Source organism: Marmota monax, unplaced genomic scaffold (genome assembly GCF_021218885.2).
Source record: "Marmota monax isolate L192 unplaced genomic scaffold, Marmota_monax_Labrador192_F-V1.1 WCK01_AAM20220418_F8-fsc01291, whole genome shotgun sequence".
Lineage (NCBI taxonomy): Eukaryota > Metazoa > Chordata > Mammalia > Rodentia > Sciuridae > Marmota > Marmota monax.
The window spans coordinates 33,450-57,714 of NW_026694399.1; the positions used below are offsets into that span (position 1 = coordinate 33,450).

The following is a 24,265-nucleotide window of genomic DNA, read 5'->3' on the forward strand; positions in this document are numbered from 1 at the left end:
TATGAAAAAGGACATCTGTAACACTAAAAGTTAAATATTTTGTTTACAAACCTGATAACTTTAAAAATGTTAAATATTTACATTTTTATATAAAGGCCTTGTCCTCTCTGGCCTTATTATGGAGACAGCTTCTCCTGGTTAAAAAAAAAAAAAAAAAAAAAAAAAAAAAAAATATATATATATATATATATATATATATATATATATATTTCTCACCTCCTGGTGTGAGGACTTCTACTATACAGGGACATGTTCCAGCTGCTGCAACATTTATTCAGTACTCATGGTTTTTGTTTCTCTCATAGAAGCACTCATCCCCAGATGACTTTACAACCTGTTCTTCCCCAACCAGACTTTAAACTGAACTGACTTCTAAAAGGAAACTCACGTCCTTCATGCCGTGCTCACTTACATCACTCCCTCTCAGCTCAGAAGAAGCCAAAATGAGTGACGCCCCTCTTCTTACAACAATGAAGTCAAAAATAAATACACTGTCAATATAAGTAATTAATTAAGTCAGGTCAAATCAGGGAGACCAATTTTGGGTGAGTTCAAAAAAAGTTGGAGACTGTTCCCTGAGGGATTAAAATTCCCTCTGTGCTCTTCTCCTACCCTATCAAAGATTTGAAAGGGACACATAAGAAAAGGGGGAATGATAGACCAAACCTGATTTTCTCTTAAAATTGGGAGCCATCTAGCCACAAAGCCATGAAACGATAATTTTGGCTTTACTATAAATTCCTGCAAATTCTGAACCTGCTTGGAATGCCTGCCCTGCCTTGAACTCACCCATGCCTGGCTCTCTGACCAGATAGCAGCCCTCTCTGAAACTTTAGTGATGCCTCACAAATCTTGGCCTTCCCTGGCCAGATAATGACCCTCTCTGAGGCTCTAATGACCTTCATAAATTCTGATGTCGGGACCAACAAAAATGTAAACTACCATTTGTGTTATGTTTGTCAGAGTTTTGTTATCTGTAACCCCCCCTTTGTGTAACTTTCTGGGCTATAAAGCTGGGCTGCAGAAAAGCTGCGTCTGCTGTCTTGTTCCTCCGGTTTTGGGTGGGAGAGGCAGCTGGGCCAGTCAAAATAATAAACTTGCTTTAATTTGATTTTAATTGGAGTCAGTGGTCTTTTCTTGCGTTCTGGTCTAACACCCTTCTGAACATGACTGCAGCCAATAAATCTGCTTCTTGCTATTCCTCAGTGTCCAGCCTCCTCTGTCCTAACTTCATTATCAGACAGGCACAGTGAAGCTGACTAGCAGGTGACTTAGAACACTTCTGGGGGCCTCTGACCTGGCTAAGAACTCTGGCCCTGCCACTTACCAGTTGACTTCAGGCAGGCTACTTGATCTTTATATTTTAGATTCCACACCCTGTGGACTTTTGTGAGCACTGATTGTTCAAAATAAGCTTTGGTCTAGCATTCAAAAATTCTCGCTACTGCATTAGAAAAGTTAGTCTCCAGACCCAGATGGCTTTATGGGTCATTCTTCCTGAAATTTAAGAAACAGGGAATTCCTATTTTATGCACAGAATAAAGAAAAACAGACTAAAGGAAAGCTGTGCATCTCATTTTCAAAAATAACAGTTTTGATTCTAAAACTAGAAAAAGATACAACCAGAAAAGAAATATGTGCGAAATTTCTTGTTAACATAGATGCAAAAATCATAAAAAGATTATTTGTCAAGTGTACCAGCTGCATACACACAGAAACACAGACACACATGCACATTCACACAATCCCACAGAATAAGCATACTCAATCCTGAAGATCCCTTCATATCACTACAAAGAGATATTTTAGTTCCTGTGAACCGCTGCTGGCCTTATTGTGTGGGATGGACTCAGTGTTCCCTATACCCCATCTGGTGAACAAGAACAATTGCCATACACTTTGAAACACTCTCTAGTTTTGCTCTTCTTTTGGCTTAAATTTTCTTTGTGCTACATAATTATTTTTCACTATAGTTTAAAAGAAAGCAACCATGAGCACTGGGAAGATTAAAAAATTAGTGCAGAAAATGATAGAGAAAGCAAAGAAAGACCGATATTTATTGAGCAAAAGATCCCTCCTCCCTCATTTCTCCCTCTCCCCTTCCCTTCCTCTCTCTCTCCCCCTCTTCACCTCTCTCTCTCTCTCTCTCTCTCTCTCTCTCTCTGTATGTGTGTGATAAAGGGGATTAAAAAGGAGAAAGAATACTACATTCTATCTTAGTTATTTTGTATATATGATACTAACAAATAATGAAAGATGAAAGTCCTGAATTGATTGCATTTATGAGGAAGTTATTTATTACAGATCAGAAAAGAAGCAGATATTTAAGACTCCTTCACACTAATTGCCCACAACATCTGCCTACTATCATGAATCTTCCTCCTTCTTGGGGTGTGAAGTCATTGAGGCTCCCCCGGACCCAGGTTTTAAAAATAGTTTTTATTTTTTAAAGTTAATATGTGCATTATAAGAAACAGAAAAACACGAGCAAAAACAAAGTCATATAGTCACAAGCAGCTTAGTTGGATATATCTCTCCAGGTTGTGCATATACATATATAACATCCCATTTTGTGTCATTGGTATTGTATGTACATCAGGCTTTTCCACACATCATGAATATTCACCAACTCAAAATCCCAAAGCTACATGGGTATTTTTGACAATCAAGAATACCTACTGTTATAGTTTGGATGTGAAGTATCCCCCCAAAACTCTGCATTAGAAAGGTTAGACTGTAGGACTCCACAGTCTGTAGAAGCTCACATAAAAGCTTTGGGGGGATGTGAAGTGTCCCCCGCAAAAGCTCATGATTGAAACAATGCAGGAAGGTTTAGAGGAGAAATGATTGAGTTGTGAGAGCTTTAACCAATCAGTGAATTAATCTCCTGATGGGATTAACCAAATGGTAATTAAAAGCCAGTTGGGTGTGGCTGAAGGGGGTATGTCCCTGGGGTATATATTTGTATCTGGTGAGTGGAGTCTCTGTGTTTTTCTGATCATCAAGTGAGCTGCTTCTCTCTGCCACACTTTGCCACAATGATGTTTTGCTTCACCTCAAGCCCAGAGGAATGGAGCTGGCTGTCCATGGACTGAAATCTCTGAAACTATGAGCTCTTAAATAAACTTTCCCCCCTCTATAATTGTTCTGGTCAGGTCCTTTAGTCACAGCAATGAAAAGCTGACTGAAACAACTACTCAAACTCAATTTCTTGGAACAAAATTGTAATCCTTTCTTGGGGACTAAAATTTCACTGAAGACAGAAATGTTAACAGGCCTCTAGATAGACATATTGGCAGAGTTACAATTAAAATGATGCATTCTTTAATGGTCAATTTAAAATTAGCTAAAGCAACAGAATATACCAAGCATATTTTTAAGAGTGTTCATTATCAGATTTCTACTTCTAAAATATTAGCAAGAATGCATGTTCCCTGTGAATTAAAGGATTCCTATAGTGCAGCTAGAAGATGCACACACACCAGTGGCTCACATCAGAATGTAAATCCTTGAGCATTTGTTCCCACCTTTCCCTGTGTGCTTCTGTGTGCCCTTCTGCTGCCAGCCTGATGAACAAGTCCTGATACACACTGCCCAGAGATAAAACAATTCATGTCCAAGATGCATCTTTTCTTACAAGTTGGCTAATTCACTAGCTTTACTTTTTATGATACACTGTCACTTCAGGACATCTAGAAAGCTTAGATGTTGTGAAATAAATTATGAACTTTGTGCACAATGAACTTTAATACTTTACCAAAAATGCACATATAGATCTATAGTTATAATCCAAAAATGTCTTCTGGCTATGGAGATACTTGAAAAAAGCACTTCCCCTCACCCTTCCTTGTCTCCCTCTTCACCATTCCAGTGACTAAGTTCAGGACTATGCCTAGCTCCAAGAGGTGGATTAACAAAGGTCATTCCCAGAAGACAGTTTTTCCTAAAAACTAACAAAATGATGTTTATATAGGAATTATTTTGCTACTTCTAACAAACTTGGGGCATTAGAATTTACCCTTTAATACCTGGCAATATTAACTAAAATGTACAAATAATAATGGCTAGACAGTCTGAACTAATCTAAGGGGCACAGAATGTTTCTGCATACTTTCTCCTCCCCACCCCCACACCCAATGAACCTTCAACATACTCTTCAAGACATCAAAGTTTAACAAGGAATTACTTTAGCCATCTACTACTAGATGTTTCCAACAAGAACTTAAGTTTCCCACCATAGTACAGAATAAACCACCCACGCTTAACAAAGGCTAGACTTGAAACAAAAACTCCCTGTTTTAAAGGCTAGAATTTGAATTGTCTTTGAAACAGGCACATTCTGGCCTAGAATCCTCCCCCTTCTTATCTCTTAACCATCTTGGGGTCATGCATCTTTTATACTTCGACACCTCTAACAATTTTACTTGGTGGTGCTGAGACTCAAACCCAGTACCTCACATATGCTAGGCAAGCACTCTACCACTGAGCCACAACCCCAGCCCCTTTTAGGTCATTTTATAGGAATTCAGACTTGGGTAGGAAGAGATCTCATTGTGGTTTTCATTTCCATGATGCTAGTGATGTTTGGCATTTTTTCATATAATGCTGATCATTTTTATTTCATATTTTGAGAAATGTGTATTAGGATCATTTGCCCATTTAAAAACTGGATTATTTGTTTTGTTGCTGTTGTTGAGTTTATTTATTTATTTTATACTTTTACTAGTCATTATAGTTATACATAACAGTGGGGTTTGTTTTGACGTAGTCATACAAGCATAAAATATAATTTGCTTCACTTCAGTCCCTGGTACTTCTCCATTCTTTCCCTTCCTCTCTCTCCCTGCTCCCTTTCCTCTGTTGTACTGGTTTTTCTTCTATTTATTTATTTATTTATTTATAGTTTTTTTAAAAAATTAATGCTTTATAGATATACATAATGGTGAAATTTACTATGACATATTTACATATGTACCTAGCATAATTTGGTCAATATCAATCTGAGGATGTGGGGGAAAATGTACACTAACACATTGTTGGTGGGACTGCAAATTACTACAACCACTCTGGAAAGCAGTATGGAGTTTCTTCAAAAGACTAGGAATGAATACACCATATGACCAGAGGACCCAGTTATCCCACTCCTTGGTATTTATCCAAAAGAACTAAAATCAGTATACTCCAGTGATATAGGCACATCACTGTTTATAGCAGCATGATTCATAATAGCCAAGTTATGGAAACCAGCGCAGTTCCCTGACTGCAGAAGAACAGATGAAGTCATGTCCTTAACTTGCTGAAACAGGATAATGCCAAGTCACTACGAAATGTAGTGATTGGTCAGAGGCTCTTGTTTCAGGATGGAAGGTGTGGATCATTCAGAGTGGCTCCTCACAGGTAAGAGTTGCAGTCCAGTGGATCTAAGGAAGATATAAATGTTAGCTGAAATGACTTGTATCTGATTTTTTTTGTGGTCAGTGTTTCTGGCAAGTCCTCCTCCACGTGTGATATTCTCCCCCATAACTTGGGACTACAGAGTGTTTGGTAATGGGAGATTTGTGCATTCATAGCAAACTTTAGTGTGCAGTTTTTCTGTAAAAGATAGGCTTCAGTGAACAGTGATCCTTAAAAGCTACAGCAGGCAGAAACAGAGAGAAACTTGGGAGAATGGAGTCTCCCCCACCCCACCGCCAAGTTTTCTTATTATTTTGAAATCATTTACAAATGGGGAAAATGTTCTTAGTTTGTGACCTTAAAAAGACAATCCTCAGCTAGATTTCCCTAGTGGGCTACACTTTACATGGAAGGATGGGAGGCCTCTCCTGGTGCAAAAGCCCTCTTGACCACTTTACTTATGAGTACAACTACTCCTCACAGCTCCCAATCTCCCTTCTTCTGTTTCTCTCAAGTGTTTATCACTTGATAAAATATTACATGATGTAGGTATTGTTTTTTGGTTTATTGTCTGGATGCTTCAATAGAATGTCAGCTCCATACAGAAAGGATTTTTTTCATCCATTTGGATCACTGTCATATTCCAGTATGTAGAGAGTGCACAACTTCTCTGAGTGCCATTCCATAAGAAAGGGGTGAAAAACACTAGTCTTTGCAAATTCTGGTTCCATCCATAGGAAGACAAGACAGAACCACATCTACACCGTCCACAGGCACCATGTACACCACTACTTTCAGTCAGTGTTTTGTTTTAACATTCTCAGCCCCATTTCTCTCTCTTGATCAAGTCTTTATCCTATTGTGATAGTAGGAGCAAATGTGACTCCATTTTGTTTTATGACTTCATCCTGCAAAACAACCATGCCAAGTAGAAGAGTCATGACTGGGGCAAGATGTTCTTTTCCTTTTACTATAGAAACCTTTAAGAACACGGAACTACCTAATGGGGTATTGTTTCTGAAACTAGGGTAACCGGGCTCTGTTTCTGTAACTGGGGTGACTGGGCTAACTGTGATTGTTTAGGCTTCCCTTTGCTTGACTGCACTGTCCCGCTTCTGTAACCTGGCTTGCTTGCATTGGCTAGACCCCCCTGAACATCCCTTTTGCGGTTTTCAGGCTTATAAGGAGTGCCCTTGCAATTGTTCGGGGCTGATCAGGGGAACAGTTTTATGTTCTGGTCAGCCACCACCGGTGTGCTTCAATAAAGGCTTGATTCGATTATACGTGAGTGGTCTGGAAGTCAGTTTATGAAACCCTGGGACGAAGTTTTAACTATAACACTATGAGTGTCAATGTCCTTCCCATTCTGGAGGCTGAAGAGTTCAAGATTAAAAGCAGATTAAATTGCATGATGAAGACTTTTTTTTCTCCTTCCAAGATGAGCGAGGTCTTGTTGATTCCTCTGAAGGAGAAGAACACTTTTCTCACATGGTGGAAGGTAGAAGGATGTGCTGAGAATTGGGTCTTGATTGGGGTGGGAAATATGTGCACTTTCACGCTTATTCAACATCTCCCAGTTATTCAAACAGGCATCCAGGAGGTACAAAATCCAAGGGATTTTGTAGATGAACTTAAGTTCCAGATCAGTTGAATTTAAGACAGAGGGAATAACCTGGGTGATCCTGCCTTAATTTGAGTAGCCCTGGACTAGGTTCTTGCAGAGCAGGGAGGTCGCAAGAGTGAGAAGGATTCTGTGTAAGGAGGGGGTGAAGTTCAGTGACTGACCTCAGGGTGGGGTCGGGCTCTCACACTTTACAGTGTGACCTTGGGCCAGAGAGAGGCTTCCTTTGAGCATATGAAGAAATTACCTATGATGGTGTGGATTACATCTTGCTCAACAAGGACCTGCGCTCCAGGACTGCAGTGGATAGATCACCCATTGCCAATAGGAGGTTTTGGGGGATGCAGAGCCCTACAGGCCCTACCTGCAGGAGGAGTGCCTGGAGTGACTCTGCAGATACCTGGAGAAAGGAAAGGACAAGATACTGCACACAGGTACCAGGGCATGAGGGGAGCCTGACAGATTTGGGGAAGAAAATGAGATTGCCATCAGAATACCCACTTCTCCATTCCTCTCCTTTGGGTTCTGTGGGAGGGGAGTCCTCCAGGGTTTTCAGATCCTGTACCAGAAAGTGACTCTGAGGGTTCGTCCTTCTCTTAGGACAATTAAGGGATCCAGTTTTTCTTGGGACGGAGAGGAAGAAGATCTCTGAAATAATTTAGCAGATTGCTTTGACCCTGACAGCAGCCTTAGGTACCACTGGGTGGGGTGACTTTCCCTCTCAGGCCTTGTTCTCAGCTCCACACCCAAACTGTTTGAGGTTGACTCCAGCGTTTGTGAGTCCCTGGGCTTCCATTCAGGTCAGAACCTGAAGTCCCTCTCAGAGACCTGGAGCATCCTTTCCTGGTCAATCTGATTCTAGAACTTTCCAAGGAAAAGGAGATTATCCCAGAAGTCTGGTGTCTGGGTTTTTCTTTCTCTCCTCATTTCCATTGTCTTGTCCATTCTCAGGATGGTCACATAAGCACTGGTTCAGTGGCCATGGAGGTAATGAAAATGTCTTAGTTTCTGGATTTTCCCCTGCAGACCACCCCACCCCAAGACACATGTAATCTATCATCTCAGTTTTGAAGGAGATGTCACCCTGAAGGAGATATGCCTTGGGTTTTTACCCACCACTGATCACCCTGACCTGGTAACAGGAGAGGAGGACCTAGGACATGGAGCTTATGGGGACCAGACCTGCAGGGGATGGAACCTTTTAGAAGTGAGCAGCTATAGTTGTGCCTTCAGGGGAGGAACAGAGATGCATGTGCCATGTACAACCTGAGATGGGTTAAAGAGGAAATGAGGGCACAGAGGCTGTTTTCAGGAAAAATAGGAGCCTTTCTGGAGACCCTCAGCAAGGTTAGTGCTGAGAACTGAGACACAGGGCCCCTCACCTCCTTTCCCCCATTTCCCAGAGATGCCTCCTCAGCCCACCATAGAATAGTGTTGGCCCAGTTCTCCTTGGAGCTGTAGTCACTAGAGCTGTGGTGGCTGTTGTGATGTTGAGGAGGAAGAATTCAGGTAGGGAATGGATGGGGGTCTGATTATTCTTTTTTCAAGTCCTAGATAAAAGTGTGCCTTGCCTCATTAATAGGAAGCACCACCAACACACAGATGCTTGTTCAACCCAGCACCTTGTGTACTACATGGAAGATAAAGGAAAAACGCATCATCGTGACAATGGTGATGGGGACCTGATTTCCAGCACTCAGAGGTCCGAGGGAAATTTCCCTGCTGAGGACAGACCACATCCAGTGTCTGCACATCTCCATTCCTCTTGCCTTCTGATCTTTCTTTGGGTCGATAGTCACAGTTCTGGAAACTTCCCTTGGGTGCAGGACTAAGGGATTGCCCTAGGACCTCACGGCCCTGCCTCATCTCTGCCCTCTCACAGAAACTTTTCTGCCCACTGTTGGAAAAGGAGGCAGTTGTGCTCAGGCTGCAAATAAGCATGAGTGACTAGTTGGGTTTTATTTATTTATTTTTTGTTCTTTTCCAGCCAAGGAAAATGCCAAGCTTTCTGATGAGTCTCTTGTGGCTTCTAAAAGTGAGGCCCTGTAGGGCTGAAGTGGGGAGGGGATAGAATGGAGGAGGCACAATTGGGTTCTGGGGATTCTCTGAATTTGGGCCTGTTGAGTGAGTGATGGGTAGTTTGGAATGTTGCCATTTAGTGTATCTGCCCTGAATTTGTTCATGCTTTTTTTTCCTGTCATATGAGACAGTTGATGGGACAGAGTAATACAACATTTTCCCAAGTTTCCTCTTGTGACTTCAAGAATCTCTGTATTCTTTTTCTGCAAATGGCTTAAATGTGTCTGAGTTCCTATTGGCAAAATGCGAGGAGGTGAAAAAACCAGCCCACCAGGACCCCTGTCCCCACACTGACCTGTGTTCTTTTCTGTAGTGACCTTCCTATTCCAGCAGAAATGGGGACAGGATGTCTCCATACCTGGATTTACTTCTGAAAAATTTGTTCTTTTTAGATATACATGACAATAGAGTATATTTTGAATTACTATACATACATGGAGTATTACTCTAATTGTGATCCCATTCTTGTGGTTGTACATGATGTGGAGTTTCACTGTGATGTATTTGTGTATGAACACAGGAAAGTTATGTTAGAGTCATTTCATTGTCTTCCCTATTTCCATCCCCCCTTCATTCCCCTTTGTTTAATCCAGTGAACTTACATTCTTCCCTCCCAGCCCCCTTGTTGTGTATTAGCATCTACACATCAGAGAGAACATTCGGCATTTGGTTTTTGAGACTGGCTTATTTCACTTCATGATAATCTCCAGTTCCATCCATTTACCAGCAAATGTCATACAATCATTATTCTTTGTGGCTGAGTAATATTCCACTGCATATATATTCAAGTGGCACAAGATTCCACGATTTGTGAGAGAAAACAAACAGAGATCTGAGAACCTCCCAGAATCCACGTGTTTGCTGTGCTGAGTCTGCTGCAGTGGGCACAGGAGAAGGCTGTGAGGAGCTGCGTGTGGGCAGGGTTGCAGCCAGGCAGTGCTCAGTCTCTGTGGGCTTTGATGTGGTTTTGACTCTTCAGCTTAGTCATCATTGCTGATCCTTTGTCTCTCAGTACAGCCTTGAACTCCTGGACTTGTGATCATGGGGCTTCAGACATTGCCCATGTTCAAGACCTTAAGTGGGGCTTCGTGTGGCCAGATCAGCCTAGGTGCAGGCCTGAGTCTTAGGTTCCCATTTGCTGTATTCATTTCTTTATTTTATCAGAGGATTGTGCCCAATCTTGATCTTCTGACTGAGCTCTGTCCTTCTCTGTGTGTCCCTATCTCTTACAGCAGCAAGAGAAGATGTTCTGTCTGTCATTGTCCTACTATACCAAGGTGGCCCCTGTGAACAGGAATTTCTGTGGTATCAAGAGATTAATTTTCAGATTCATATAGCTTTTGCCTTTTTCTAGGGCTGTTTCCTGGTCATTCCATCTTTTCTCCATTTTTTTAAAATGAACTAGATTCTGGGATAGGCATAGACAAGGTATCCTATAATTTCTCATCTTGAGAAGTTCCTGTTGTGTTTCTGTTCTTCCTCAGTCACCTGCATTCTCCACCTCCTCTTAGCTCTAATAATCCTACTGCTGGTTCTAGTCTAAGCTCATGAGTCTCATTTAAATTATAGTTGGTGGAAAATTAAATCCATTTGCTTGGGAGGTTTTTCTTCCTAAAGGGGCAAATGAAATGATGTGCTGTGGAGTGCAGGAGGGCTGGTGTGGGTGGAGGGAGGGAAGAAGAGCAGCCTGGACTTCTGTGTGAGAGGACATTGTGCTGTAGCTGCCACAAGCAGGCTTTGGCCTGAGGCTCCATTAATAATGATAGTGTCTCTAGAAGAGGGAGGTGCTCTGAAGTGAACATTCATCCAACTTGACACTTGTTGCATGTCAGATAGGTTACACTGTTTCTGCACCTGAGAAACAGGAGCAAAATGAAATCAGACAATTGTCCTCTCTGAGAGCAGGTGTCCTAGTGGGCAGAGTTGGAGGACATCAGAGTTCATGGCAGGAGGTGGCAAGTATTATAGGGAAGGTGATCAAGCACATGGTGGGAGGCAGGGAAGAGGGCTGTGTGCTGGGGTGGGCAGTGTGGGCATCATGAAGGAGTTGAGAATTGAGGAAAGACTTGAGGACCTGCAGTAATTAGCTATGAGGACACCTGGAAGAAGTTCTTCCCAGGCCAAGAGAAGCTGCACTGCAGATATTACAGGGCAGGGGCTGGACAGGGGAGCGAGTAGGTTGTTGTGGCTATATCTGATAATAATGGAGATCATGACTGAGGTGCATTCACATCCTTTAGCCTGAGTCCAGGAGAGATAGACTTCACATGGTGTCCACACAGCTCTGCTTCTGCTCTGGGGACTCCCTTCATGGCCAAAGAAGTGAAGTGACCACGGCCTGTGCTCAGGAATCTCTGCTCCTAGGTTGTTCTCTTCACTCCTGAGGTGGCTGGCTTGATGAGGGGTGCATGGCCTTTTGATGACCCAGTGACAGTGCAAGCTACATGGCTCCACCTTGCAGGGCTGCTCATGCTCTGAACTAACATCCAGCATGTGGGTGCTGTTCCCCACCCCCAGCCAGGATTCCTGGATCCAGGAATCAAGGGATGGGAATGGGAGTGGCAGCTCTCACAGTGGCCCCCAGTGTCCCACTAGCAAAGTGTGTGCTTCCTGTCTGGTGACCTCATGCCCTGCTGGCCTAGAGTTTTTAGCTCCCAAAGTGAAATGCTTCCACCAAGAGGCACAGCAGTGACTCCACTGAACTGTTCCATCAGTCACACCAGGTCCCCTCAATGTCCTGTACTTTCATCCTCTCTAAGCTCTGCAGACCCCTCTTTTGTCTCCTCTTACACCTCCTCCTCAACTCCTGAAAACTTTCCACTGCATCTTCTGGAATTCTCAGCTCAGGACCAACGAAACCTCCAAAGTCCTCTCTCAGGATATTCCTCACCTCCTGGCTCTAACAAAAAATTGGGTTTCTTGGAGAACATGGCCCCTCTGAAGTCCTGTCTTGTGGGAGTGCTTCCCTAGGGCCAGGAGCTGGGGTAGGGTCCTTGCTCCTAATGGAAGTTCTCAGACTTTTCTACAGTCCCCTCACTGACATTCCTTAACCTGTCATCAGACTAGAGCCCCCAGGAGACTACTACTCCCAGGAGACCCCAGGCTACCACCCTATTTCGTACTCTTTATTCCTGGCTCCCCATCATTTTTCCAGCCATGCTGTGTCCTTGCTCTTTAGTGATTTTAACACAATAAAATGTGGTGACTGAAGAAAGGTCCCCAAACATGTTCAGGCCCTAATTCTTGGAACTGTGAATACATAGCATCATGTGACAGAAGGGACATTACTGATGTAGTTAAGGTTAAGGACCTGAAAATAGGGAAATTACCTTGCATGGTCTGCATGGCCCAGTGAGATTCAGAAATCCTTAGAAGAGGAGACCCAGGGTATGGGAGTGTTGCCCAGAGGTAGAGTGCTGACCTAGAATATATGAGGCCAAGTTCTATCCCCAGCACCATGAGGAGCAGGGGAATCAGAGAATCTCTGACTCGAGTAAGAGAGATGTTACAGAACAGGCAGACTGAGGAAATGTGGCAGAGGGGACAGCAAAGTTTCCACTGGAGGAAGGATTCGATGGGCTGTAGGGGCCATGTGGAAAGTATCCAAAGGAGGGCTCTATGAGGTAGGAGCTAAACATTGTTCGTGTATGACCATCAGCAAGGAACTAGGGACCTCATCCCCACATCTGCAAGGAATTGAATTCTGACAACAACCTGAATGAGCTTGGAAACAGATTTCTCCCCAGAGCCTACAGTAAGGAACACAGACCAGCTGACACCTTGACCTTAACCCAGAGAGACCCATATTAGAGTTGGAATCTGCATAACTGTGAGGTCATATGGCATTAGATATCTTCACTGCATCTTATGGAGACATCTGTGACATAATAAAATTTTAATGTTGTGTATATGTTCTAACAATTCTGCTAATGTTTCCTCCACTCACAGATCAGTGGTATCCACATGACCCCACAAAGAACTTGCCATCCTCTTGTCTCTGCCTGTAGAGTAGCTGGGTTTATAAGCATGCACCACCAATCTGGCTTACACACATGTAGACGTGAAACCTAATTTTAGTCCAGCATTATATTGTGAACATTTCCCATGTTGTTAGGAACTATTAAATTAAATTATCTCCAAATTATACGAAAAAGATCAAAGATTCCATACTTTGAAAGAATAATACAATGGTGGCTATAGACCTAATTATTTCAATATTTTCTTACATTTCTTTTAGGATGTAAGAAATTATAGTTGTATAATTCTTGCTGAAAGACTAGAAAAAGCATTCATTGTGACACTTATTCCTAAGTAAATCAATGCTAATTATAAAATAACATTTTCTTTGAATAATACAGTCATGACACTAAAACGATTAATATAATCTTCTAATATTATCCAATGTCAAATAGTATAAAATTCGCATAATTACTTCACACATATCTTGCATTTGGAAGTATAATTGGGAGTCCTTGGCCCTTTCCAAGGATCCCATCTAAACTTGCAGCCCTGGTCCCTTGAGAAACACACCCAGGACAAGAGAAAAGTAGAAACATTTCCTCCACCTCCTCTCCTTTTTACCCAGTTTTTTTTTTTCCTGTGGGGCAGGGGAGGGGGATACTGGTGATTGAACTCAGGGGCACTCAATCACTGAGCCACATTACCAGACCTATTTTGTATTTTATTTAGAGAAAAAGTCTCACTGAGTTCTTAGCACCTTGCTTTGGGCTGAGGCTGGCTTTGAACTCACGATCCTCCTGCCTCAGTCTCCCAAGCCCAGGTGTGTGCCACCATGCCCAGATCTCTGTTTTTAAAAAATAAAATTTGGAAACACCCTAGTCACTAAGGTTTTTTAAACAAAATGTTCTCCTACTTGGGAACAGCAACTCACTGTCCACCAAATATCCTATAGTGTGGATATATACACTGGAACTATCAGGACAAGGTCACAGCCTCTGTTCTTTCCTGGGCCTCTGTCCCCTATAGCAGGACAGGGCTCTGTGTCAGGGTGTCATATGGTACCCAGAAATGGCACCTCCAGCAGCAGGTGTCAGTAGGTCTGCCCTTAGGGGTAAGCACCCAACTCTCCTCAGTTGAGGAATAAATCATACACAGACTAGCCAACCTCCACCCTCAGACACTCCACCTAATGACAATCAAGAAAGGTTCCACAATGCCACTAAGACCCAACAACCCCAAACTAATCTTCATCCATAGAGAAAAGAAACAGACCCAACTGCTCCCACACCTGCTCCTCTCCCAGCCCACCTCACTGCCTGTCCTGAATCCCCCAGGACTAACCACCTGTGTCCCTTCCCTGTTTGGTTAGCCATGCTAGGTCCCCTTCAACATCCTGCACTGTCATCCTCGTGAGGCTCTGCACACCCCTGTTCTGTCTCCTCTTGTGCCCTCTTCCCAAATCCTGGAATCTTCCCATGACACCTCCTGGAATTCTCAACTTATGAAAAACAAACCTACAAAATCCTCTCAAGACAGAGCCTGCCATCTCTCACAGAAACCTGGTCTCCTAGAGGACAAAGGCCCAGTGAAGTCTTCTCCCCTGGGGGTTTCCATGGGCACAATGTATTCTTGGGCCAGCAGCTGGGGTGGGGTCCTTGCTCCACATTGAGTTCTCAGACCATTCTGCTCCCCATTCCCAATACCTTACCCTGTCTTAAATGGGAGCCCCCAACTCCATTCATCGTGGGCACTCCCAGGCACCACAGGCAATTTCCCCATCTCTGCACTCTTAGCATCTCCTTGTTCCTCACCCTCTCAGAAGTGCTATCTCCTTGCTCCTCACTGATTTCAACACAAGAAGAGGCGGGGACTGATGAATAGTTCCCAGAGATTCCCACACCCTAATCTTTGGAAGAGTGAAGAGGTTGTATCATATGGTGAAAGGGACATTACAAACTAAATTTGGAGCTGAAATCAATGAAATCGAAACAAAAGAAACAATTGAAAAAATTGACAAAACAAAACATTGGTTTTTTTGAAAAAATAAATAAAACTGATAAACCCTTAGCCACACTAACGAAGAGAACGAGAGAGAAAACTCAAATTACTAAAATCCATAATGAAAAATGAAATATCACAACGTACACTACTGAAATACAGAGGATAATTAGAAAATATTTTGAAAATTTATACTCCCCAAAATAGAAAATATTGAAGACATTGACAAATTTCTAGAGTCATATTATCAACCAAAAAGGAATTAGGATGATATACACAAGTTAAACAGATAAATTTCAAGCAATAAATTAGAAGATGCCATCAAAGCCTACCAATCAAGAAAAACTCAGGACCAGAGTATTCATAGCTGAGTTCTACTAGACCTTTAAAGAAGAACTAATACCCGACTCTCCCAATTATTCCATGAAATAGTAAAAGAGGAACACTTCCAAACTCATTCTATGAGACTAGTATCACCTGATTCTAAAACCAAACAAAGACACATCAAGGAAAGAACACTTCAGACCAATATCTCTAATAAACATAGATGTAGAAATTGTCAATAAAATTATGAAAATTGAATACAAAAACATATTAAAAAGATAGTGCACCACAATCAATTGGGGTTCATCCCAGAGATGCAAGGTTGGTTCAGCATATGGAAATCAATAAATGTAATTAATCACATCAAGAGACTTAAAATAAGAATCATATGATCATTTCAGTAGATGCAGAAAAAGCATTTGACAAAATGCAATAACCCTTCATGTTCAAAACACTAGAAAAACTAGGGATAACAGGAACATATATTAACATTGTAAAAGCTATCTATGCTAACCCCAAGGCCAACATCATTCTAAATGGAAAAAAATTGAAAGCATTCCCTCTAAAAACTGGAACAAGACAGGGATGCCCTCTTTCACCACTTCTATTTAACATAGTTCTTGAAACTCTAGCCAGAGCAATTAGAAAGACAAAAGAAATTAAGGGGATACAAATAGGAAAAGAAGAACTCAAACTATCACTATTTGCCAAAGACATGATTATATACTTAAAGGATCTGAAAATTTCTACCAGAAACCTTCTAGAATTAATAAATGAATTCAGCAAAGTAGAAGGATATAACATCAACATCCATAAATCAAATGCAATTCTGTATATCAGTGACAAATCCTCTGAAAGAGAAATTAGGAAAACTACCTCATTTACAATAGCCTTGAAAAAACATACTTGGGAATCAACATAACAAAAGAGGTAAAAGACCTCTACAATGAAAACTATAGCGGTAAAGAAAGAAATTAAAGAAGACCTTAGAAGATGGAAAGATCTCCCTTATTCTTGGATAGGCAGAATTAATATTGTCAAAATGATCATACTACCAAAAGTGTTATACAGATTTAATGCAATTATAATCAAAATCCCAATGACATTCCTTATAGAAATAGAAAAAGCAATCATGAAATTCATTTGGAAAAATAAGAGACCCAGAATAGCCAAAGCAATCCTTAGCAAGAATGAAGCAGGTGGCGTCACAATACCAGACCTTAAACTATACTACAGAGAAATAGTAACAAAAATGGTATGGTATTTGGCACCAAAATAGTCTTGAAGATCAATGGTACAGAATAGAGGACACAGAGACTAACCCACATAATTACAGTTATCTTATATTAGACAAAGGTGCCAAAAGCGTACATTGGAGAAAAGACAGCCTCTTCAACACATGGTGCTAGGAAAACTCGAAATCCATATGCAACAAAATGAAATTAAACCCCTATCTCTCACCATGCACACAACTCAACTCAAAGTGGATCAAGGACCTAGGAATTAAACCAGAGAGACTGTGTCTATTAGAAGAAAAAGTAGGTCCAAATTTCTATCATGTCAGATTAGGCCCCAACTTCCTTAATAAGACTCCTATAGCGTAAAAATTAATATCAAGAATCAATAAATGGGATGGATTTAAGGCTGCTGATTCATAATGCAGTGGGGCATGGGAGGATTAGATGAACTCTAGATAGGGCGAAGGGGAAAAGGGGAAGGAGGGGAAGGGAGGGGGCTTGCAGATAAGAAGGAAGGTGGAATGAGATGGACACCATTACTGTAAGTACATGTATGAAGACACGAATGGTGTGACTCTATGTTCTGTACAACCAGAGATATGAAAAATTGTGCTCTAATTGTGTAATATTAATTGTAATGCATTATGCTGTTATATATAACAAATTAAAATAAAAAATGAAAAAAGAACAAACAATGAAGTGAAGAGAGAACCTACAGAATGGGAGCAAATTTTTACCACAAGCACATCAGATAGAGCACTAATCTCTAGGATATATAAAGAACTCAAAAAACTTAACACCAAAAAAAAAAAAAGATAACCCAATCAATAAATGGGCCAAGGAACTAAACAGACACTTCTCAGAAGATATACAATTGATCAACAAATATATGAAAAAATATTCTATATCTCTAGCAATTAGAGAAATGCAAATCAAAACTACTCTTAAGATTTCATCTCACTCTAGTCAGAATTGCAGTTATCAAGAATACAAGAAAAAAATAACTGTTGGCAAGGATGTGGGGGAAAAGGCCCACTTTTTCATTGCTGGTGGGATTGTAAATTGGTGCAACTAGTCTGGGAAGTAGTATGGAGATTCCTTGGAATGGAACCACCATTTGACCCAGCTATTCCACTTTTTGGTCTATACTCAAAGGATTTAAAAACAGAATACTACAGTGATGCAGCTACGTCAGCACAATCCACAATAGCTAAGCTGTGGAACCAATCTAGATGCTCTTCAGTAGATGAATGGATAAAGAAACTGTAATATATATATTACTCAGCATTAAAAGAGAATAAATTATGACATTTGTAGGTTAATGGATGGAGTTGGGGAATATCATGCTAAGCGAAGTAAGCCAATTCCCCCCAAAACAAAGGCTGAATGTTTTCTCTGGTAAGTGGATGCTGACCCATAATGGGGTGGGGAGAATGGGAGGAATTGGAGAACTTTGAATAGGGGAAAGGGAAGGGAGGAGGAACAGGGGTAAGAAAGATGGTGGAATCAGATGGATATCATTACTATAGATACACGTATTATGACACGAATGGGTGACTCTACTTCACGTACAACCAGAGAAATGAAAACAATTGTTCTCCATTTGTGTACTATGAATCAAAATGCATTCTGCTGTCATGTATATCTAATTAGAATAAATGAATAAATAAATAATTTTTTAAAAGGGACATTATTGATGCAACCAAAGTGAAGATCTGAAAATGGGGAGATTGTCCTGGGTGGCCCTATCAAATAACAGTAAAATTTCCAAGCAGAGATCATCCTCTGGCTGGACTCAGAGAGATGCTACAGGAGAGGCAGGCAGAGGGGATGCAGCAGAGGGGACATAAGAAGTTCCAGTGGAAGAAAGATGAGATGTGCTATATGGGGCACATATGAGGACCTGAGAGAGGGCTCTAGGAGCTAAAAGTGGCCCCTGCATGACAGTCAGCCAGGAGATAGGGACTGAATTCTCAGAATAACCATATTGAACCTGGAAGCAGATTCCTCACCAGAGCCTCCAGTGAGAAACAAAGACCTGTGACACCTTGACCCTGTGAGCCTCTTGGGGGATTGGAACCTACATACCTGTGAGGTCATAAGTGGAACTACATAAAGCCATTTGGCTTGTGGTAATTTCCATGGCTTTTTAACCTCTGTGGAGACTAAGAAAACTGATATCCACCCCTCAGCAGGTGGACATGACTTAGATGAAGAACATAAGAAATCATCTTGATGATGTCAGGATCAAGTTCTTTCCAGTCATAGAGAAATCGCATGCAAATGCACTGGGGCAGGAACATGTCCTTGTGGTCATTGGAGAGTAAGTACTCTGGTGTGCCCTGAGTAGGGTCACTGAGTAGAGGCCAATGATGTGTTCAGATCCTGTAGGCCTGAAAGTTCCTGGAAGTCTTTGAATCTTTTTTTCTGTGTGAGTCAGAGAGTTAGAAGACAGCTTGAGCACAGGAGGATCATAATAGAACTTCCCTTCTAAAAAGACTTGTGTTGTAGAAGGCACTATGGATTCTATGATGAGAAGACAATGCCAAAGAGAATCAAGAAAGGCAGTAGAAACTGCAGGGAACCAGTGTTCTGTTCTTGACTAGAGAGGCCAGTCTCATCCCTGGTGTGTCAGTAGTGGAAATGGTGGGGGTGATAGGATCCTAGATCCCTTCTGTGGATTGCCTTCCCAGCACTTCCTAATGGACAGAAGCTGGGGTATAAGAAGGAAGAATCAGTGGTGCACCCCTTATATCAGACTGCAAAAAGAGAAGGATGGAGTTGCCCTCAGTGGAGCAGCAGAGGACTCTGGAAAGGGCATATGAGAGAAGGGACATAGCAGGCACTCAGTGTAGACATTGAACTGAGATCTATCCTGGAAATGCAGGTGAGGTTGGCACATTGGCAGTAGGATAGAGGGCATCTCCATCCTTCTCCTTAGTCCAGCCTACTGATCTGAGATATTTGGTCTGTGGACAGGATTGAGTGTTTTGTAACAAGCCCACCAGCCATCCTGGTGCTTGGCCAGATAGGGACCACTGAGGTCAGTGATCAGTGTCAGAGTGGGAGGGGTCTTAAATCCACATTTAAATGTGTTTTTCTCTTGAGGAGAAAAGGGATGTATATTGTCAATGACGAGACATAATGTTGAAAGATCATGTTGTTCTCTCTTCCAGGGGTACAGCCAGGTGGAAGATGCAGGTAGTGAAGAAAAAATATCTCTCTGCTGCTCTCTGAAACTGTACCCAGACCCATTTCTTACTTCTTGGAGCAAAGAATGGGATCCATGTTTTTATGACTTAAATATTTAAGTTTTATACAGAACGAGGAATCAAAGATGGCAGAATAGAGGAAGGCTGTACTTTCCACTTGCTCCACAGCTCAGAATAGAAGCAGCAGGAGTTCTGTGTTTCATTGAAGTGGGTGCCTGAGGGAATTCACTAAAGTTCAATATTGGACATCAAGAGACCCAGAAATGCAGGTATTTTTTTTTTCAAAGAAGAAGCCATACTTTATTGCAGTACAAATTAAGCAGGGTGGGAGCTGGGAGGCTAGCAGCCCACCCTCCAGGTGAGGAAACCAGAGGCGGCATCAACCCTGCCCTCCACAGCCATGGCCCTGCTGGGCGGAGGGAGGGCCATGTCCAGCTAAAGGGTGAGGGGAGTCAAAGAGGTGGTCCATGTGTCTGGAGACAGATGGTGGGCAGAATCACACCCAGTTTTGTTATGAAAAGAATTGCTTTTAGCTTCAAAAATGAAACAGACACCACATCCCTGTCCTGTCCTCCTGTGTGCTGGAAAGTTCTGGAAGCAGCTCTTGCCTACCTGGACACAGACTTGCCCACTGCACTGCAGCTACAGCGGAACCATTGGCAGCTGCTGGGCACACACCTGTGATCCAGCTACTGAGTGGCTGAGGCAGGAGAATCACAAGTTCAAGGCCAGCCTGAGCAACTTAGTGAGATCCTGTCCCCAAATGAAAAAGGGCTGGGGATGTAGCTCAGTGGTACAGCACTTGTCTAGCAAGTGAGAAGCCCTGGGTTCCATCCTCAGGACCACAGAACAACACTCCAAGACCATGAAACAAAAGAACGCTAGCACGTGACCACAAATTCCAGAAAAAAATTAGGAAAGAACTAAAATTTTACATTTTCTTCCCATAAGTTAAAAAACAAAATGCCCACACTTTGACTCTGGACCTTAGTGACAACAGCACCTGTCTTGAACTGAGGTCCTCCTTGGAATCATCTTGTTAGCCACGGCCATTTCTCAGCCACTCCTGCCTGGTGCTCTGCCACCCACACTCGTCCTTGAGACCCTCTCCAGAGCACCTCAGCCCATCTCAGAGGGTGGCGAGGTGTCTGGTGAGCAGGTGGGCCCTGGTGGGAACTCGAGTAGGCCAACTTTCCAGAGGACAGGCCACTCTCAAACATGAGAAGGGAGAAGCCGGCCCTCCTGCGTGGCCATGGGCAGAGGTCTGCTGGTGGGGGCTGGAGTGTGGCTGGTGGCCAGGGTTTCCCAGGCTTTCTGGGGCATCTGTCATCCCGCTTGGGGGAGCCATGAGGCAAGAGGGCACACTGTGGAAAGAGACCCAACGAGGCCTCATTCTATGCAGAGTTCCCAAACATTTCCCTCAGAGCCCCATTTCTAAGGAACCCTTGTCCCCTAACCTCTGGAAACAGCAGCCCAGGATCCACACTCTCCCGGTGCCAGGAACAAAGCCCTTGATAAAGTTGGGGACTCACTCACGTAGTCAGTGGTGAGGGGTATAGAGGGGGCTGGGGTACCACTTGGCCCCAGTGGTGTCCTCACTGACCCACAGCAGAGAGGAGGACCCTCAATCCCAGTGGGTGATACAGGGACAGGGCCGGGAAGGCAGAGGATTTGGGCTGAGGCTATGACTTGGTCAGGGACTGGAGAAGAGGAGGTGGCAGGTCAGGGTCTTGGCAGGAGGAGCTCAGAGAACTGAGGCCCCAACCTGGCCAGCAAGAACAGGTGGGAGGCCCTAGACAAGGCGGGTGACATGGCAATCGCTGGGCTGGTCCAGAAACAGGGTGCTGAAGACATCGTTGAAGAAGCTGGGGTGGTACCTGCAGGCTCGCTCACAGTCTGGGTTGAAGTTCACCTCCAGGATCTGGGGCTGCATCACCCGCTTTCCATCAGGGCGGCTGTCCCACTTCAGCATGAGGTCAATGGCGTACACGGCCCGGGATGCGGGGTAGTCGCAGAGGCCCTGGGGTGGTGGCTTGGCACATGCCACCTGGAACAGCTCCATGATGGCCCGGAAGATCTCAGCCTGGACACCACTCCAGGGGAACTCTGGGTATTGCTTCTCAAACTCAGGGATGAATTCATTGTAGTGTACCTGCTTCAGCACCACGTCTGGGTCGTAGTTCATGACGGTGAAGTGTTTCTCATAGTCGTCAAGGTCGTCAAGTGAGAAGGGCCGGTTGGAGAAGCGTAGCCAGAACACGTCATAGGCAAACAGCTGCAGCGGCTTCACAGAGCGCAGCAGCACCACATAGCGGACATCGAACTTGACGCTGCCCACGTCTTCTCTAAGGAACAGGACCGGGCTTTCGATGTACTTGGATACCACCTTGGGAGTGCACTCCCGGTGCCGGATGATGCTGGGGAGGCTCCTGGTGACATGGGTGTCCAGGCTGCGGGCCAGGTTCCAGGGCTTGCAGATCCAGTGGTTGTCCTCCCCCCGCCTCTCCCGCTGCTGGAAGTAGCTGACAAACTGGGGCAGCTCCGTGCGCAGGTTGAAGGTCCGGGGCAACCAGGGGGGGGGGCCCTCGGGGCCCCCTGCCCGGCGTGCGATGGAAGCCAGGCAGTCCTTCACGGTCAGCAGGTTCTCGCAGGGGAACTGGTTCAGCAGCACCTGCGGCCGCTCCTGGCTGAGGCTCCTGTAGTCCTTGAAGTGGGAGAAGTGGTAGAGGATGTCGGCGTCTGCCTCGCTCGGGGTGAAGGTGAAGCGTGGGTGGGTGAGGTGGCTGAGCACCTGCTGCACGTCCGTGTGGACCTTGAAGACGTGGTCATGGGGATGGGCTGCAGGGCTGATGGCAAGTGGCAGTTTCTCCTTGTTCTCCTCCAGAATGGCCTGGTAGTACTCGGCGGCTCGGGCGTGGAGGAGCTGAGGTCCGACATGTTGGTGGGGGCCCAGGGCAGCAGCATGCATTTCCGGATCAGAGGGTCTGCCTCTCCGTAGGCAAAGTCCCGGGTCACCTCCTCGCCTGTGTCCAAGTCCCTCAGCGGCCACAGCAGCGTGTAGGCCACTTGCTGGGGCATGTAGAAGAAGGGTGCCGTGGCGAAGCTGGGCACGTCTGCGTGCTGGATCCGCGAGCCAAACTCGTCCATGTTGTACCACACCGGCACCTTCTCCTCAGCTGTCCCATGAGCCACCTGGTAGGTCTGGTTGAACTTCCACATATCTTCTAGCACCAGGGCCACAGCCTCCAGGCTGGGCAGCTCACTATGAAACTCGATGCCCATCAAGGAGGCCATGCGGTGCAGCAGCCCTGGCACCTGCTGTTGCTGCTGGCGGGCATGCTCCACGCGACACGTCCAGGCGTGGTCGATGAGGAAGATGCTGTTGGTGTCTGCGGCCCGAAGCCCGCTCTCACTGGTCACGATGACCTTGTAGCACAGTTCACTCCCGGGGTTGGGCTGCTTCCTTCGTGCCTCCCCGGCAGCTGGATCCTCCTCCTCTTCCACCTCCTCCACCTGCATTATCCCGAACATCTCCCCGGCGTCGAAGACCTCGAGCTCCAGCTTGTGCAGCAGGCGGCCCCAGTACCGCTCCGGGACGCCCGAGGCGCGCAGCGCCGGGCCGTGCAGCGCCGCGAACTCGGCCAGGGCCCGCGCGCCTTCCTCTGGTGTCCGGCCCGGGCTGCCGCGCTCCGGCCCCGGCTCGGCTTCCATGGCGCCTAGGCCCGAGCCAGAGCCAGCGCAAATGTGGAGCCGCCGCCCCCGGGCCGGGCCCGCCAGCCAAGCCGCCGCCGCTCCGCCTCCGCTCTGCCTCCGCTCTCAGGTATTTTGAATAAAGCAAGAAAGAGTACATTGGAGCCAAGCTAAGGAGAAGCCATTCAAATGACGCAAGGGGTCAGGTTTCAAGGGGTTGAGTCTAGCTTCCTTATGTCTGCTGTCAGCAGGTTGATTGACATCTAGGAAGTCCATACCCAAAGGGAGAGCAAGAGAAGGGTACACACAAAGTGTTTCCATAGAACATTCTATCCCAAATAGGGCAAAGGGATAATATCACAAAAGAACAGGTGAGCCTAGCTCAGTCCATGGGGTGACACATCTACATCTAAAGATGCATCCTCAAACTTCCAGGACTGGGGCAATGTCCAGGTCACTATGAGATGTAGTGATGGTCAAAGCCTCTCCGCTCTGGGACAGAGAACACGAATCATTCAAAGTGACTTCCCACAAGTGTTGCTAAGCAAATAAAAAATAGAATCAAATTAAACATTAGAAATCAATCAAAATGGCAAGAATTCATACATATCTATCTTCTCTTTATAGGAATTTAAGTGGTCACATCATCCATTGAAATATGGATGCTGTTACAAAGTGTTAAAAAAAATAAGACCTCATTGTATGGTGTCTGTATGACCCTTGACACAGGCAAAAGTATTCAAAGGCAA

At 44.3% G+C, this 24,265-nt stretch overlaps 1 pseudogene; it reads right to left on the reverse strand.

Moving 5' to 3' along the window:
* Window positions 1-20,081: 20,081 nt before the first annotated feature.
* LOC124109501 (tubulin--tyrosine ligase-like protein 12) lies at window positions 20,082-24,056 on the reverse strand (annotated as a pseudogene).
* Between the last annotated feature and the right edge of the window lie 209 nt (window positions 24,057-24,265).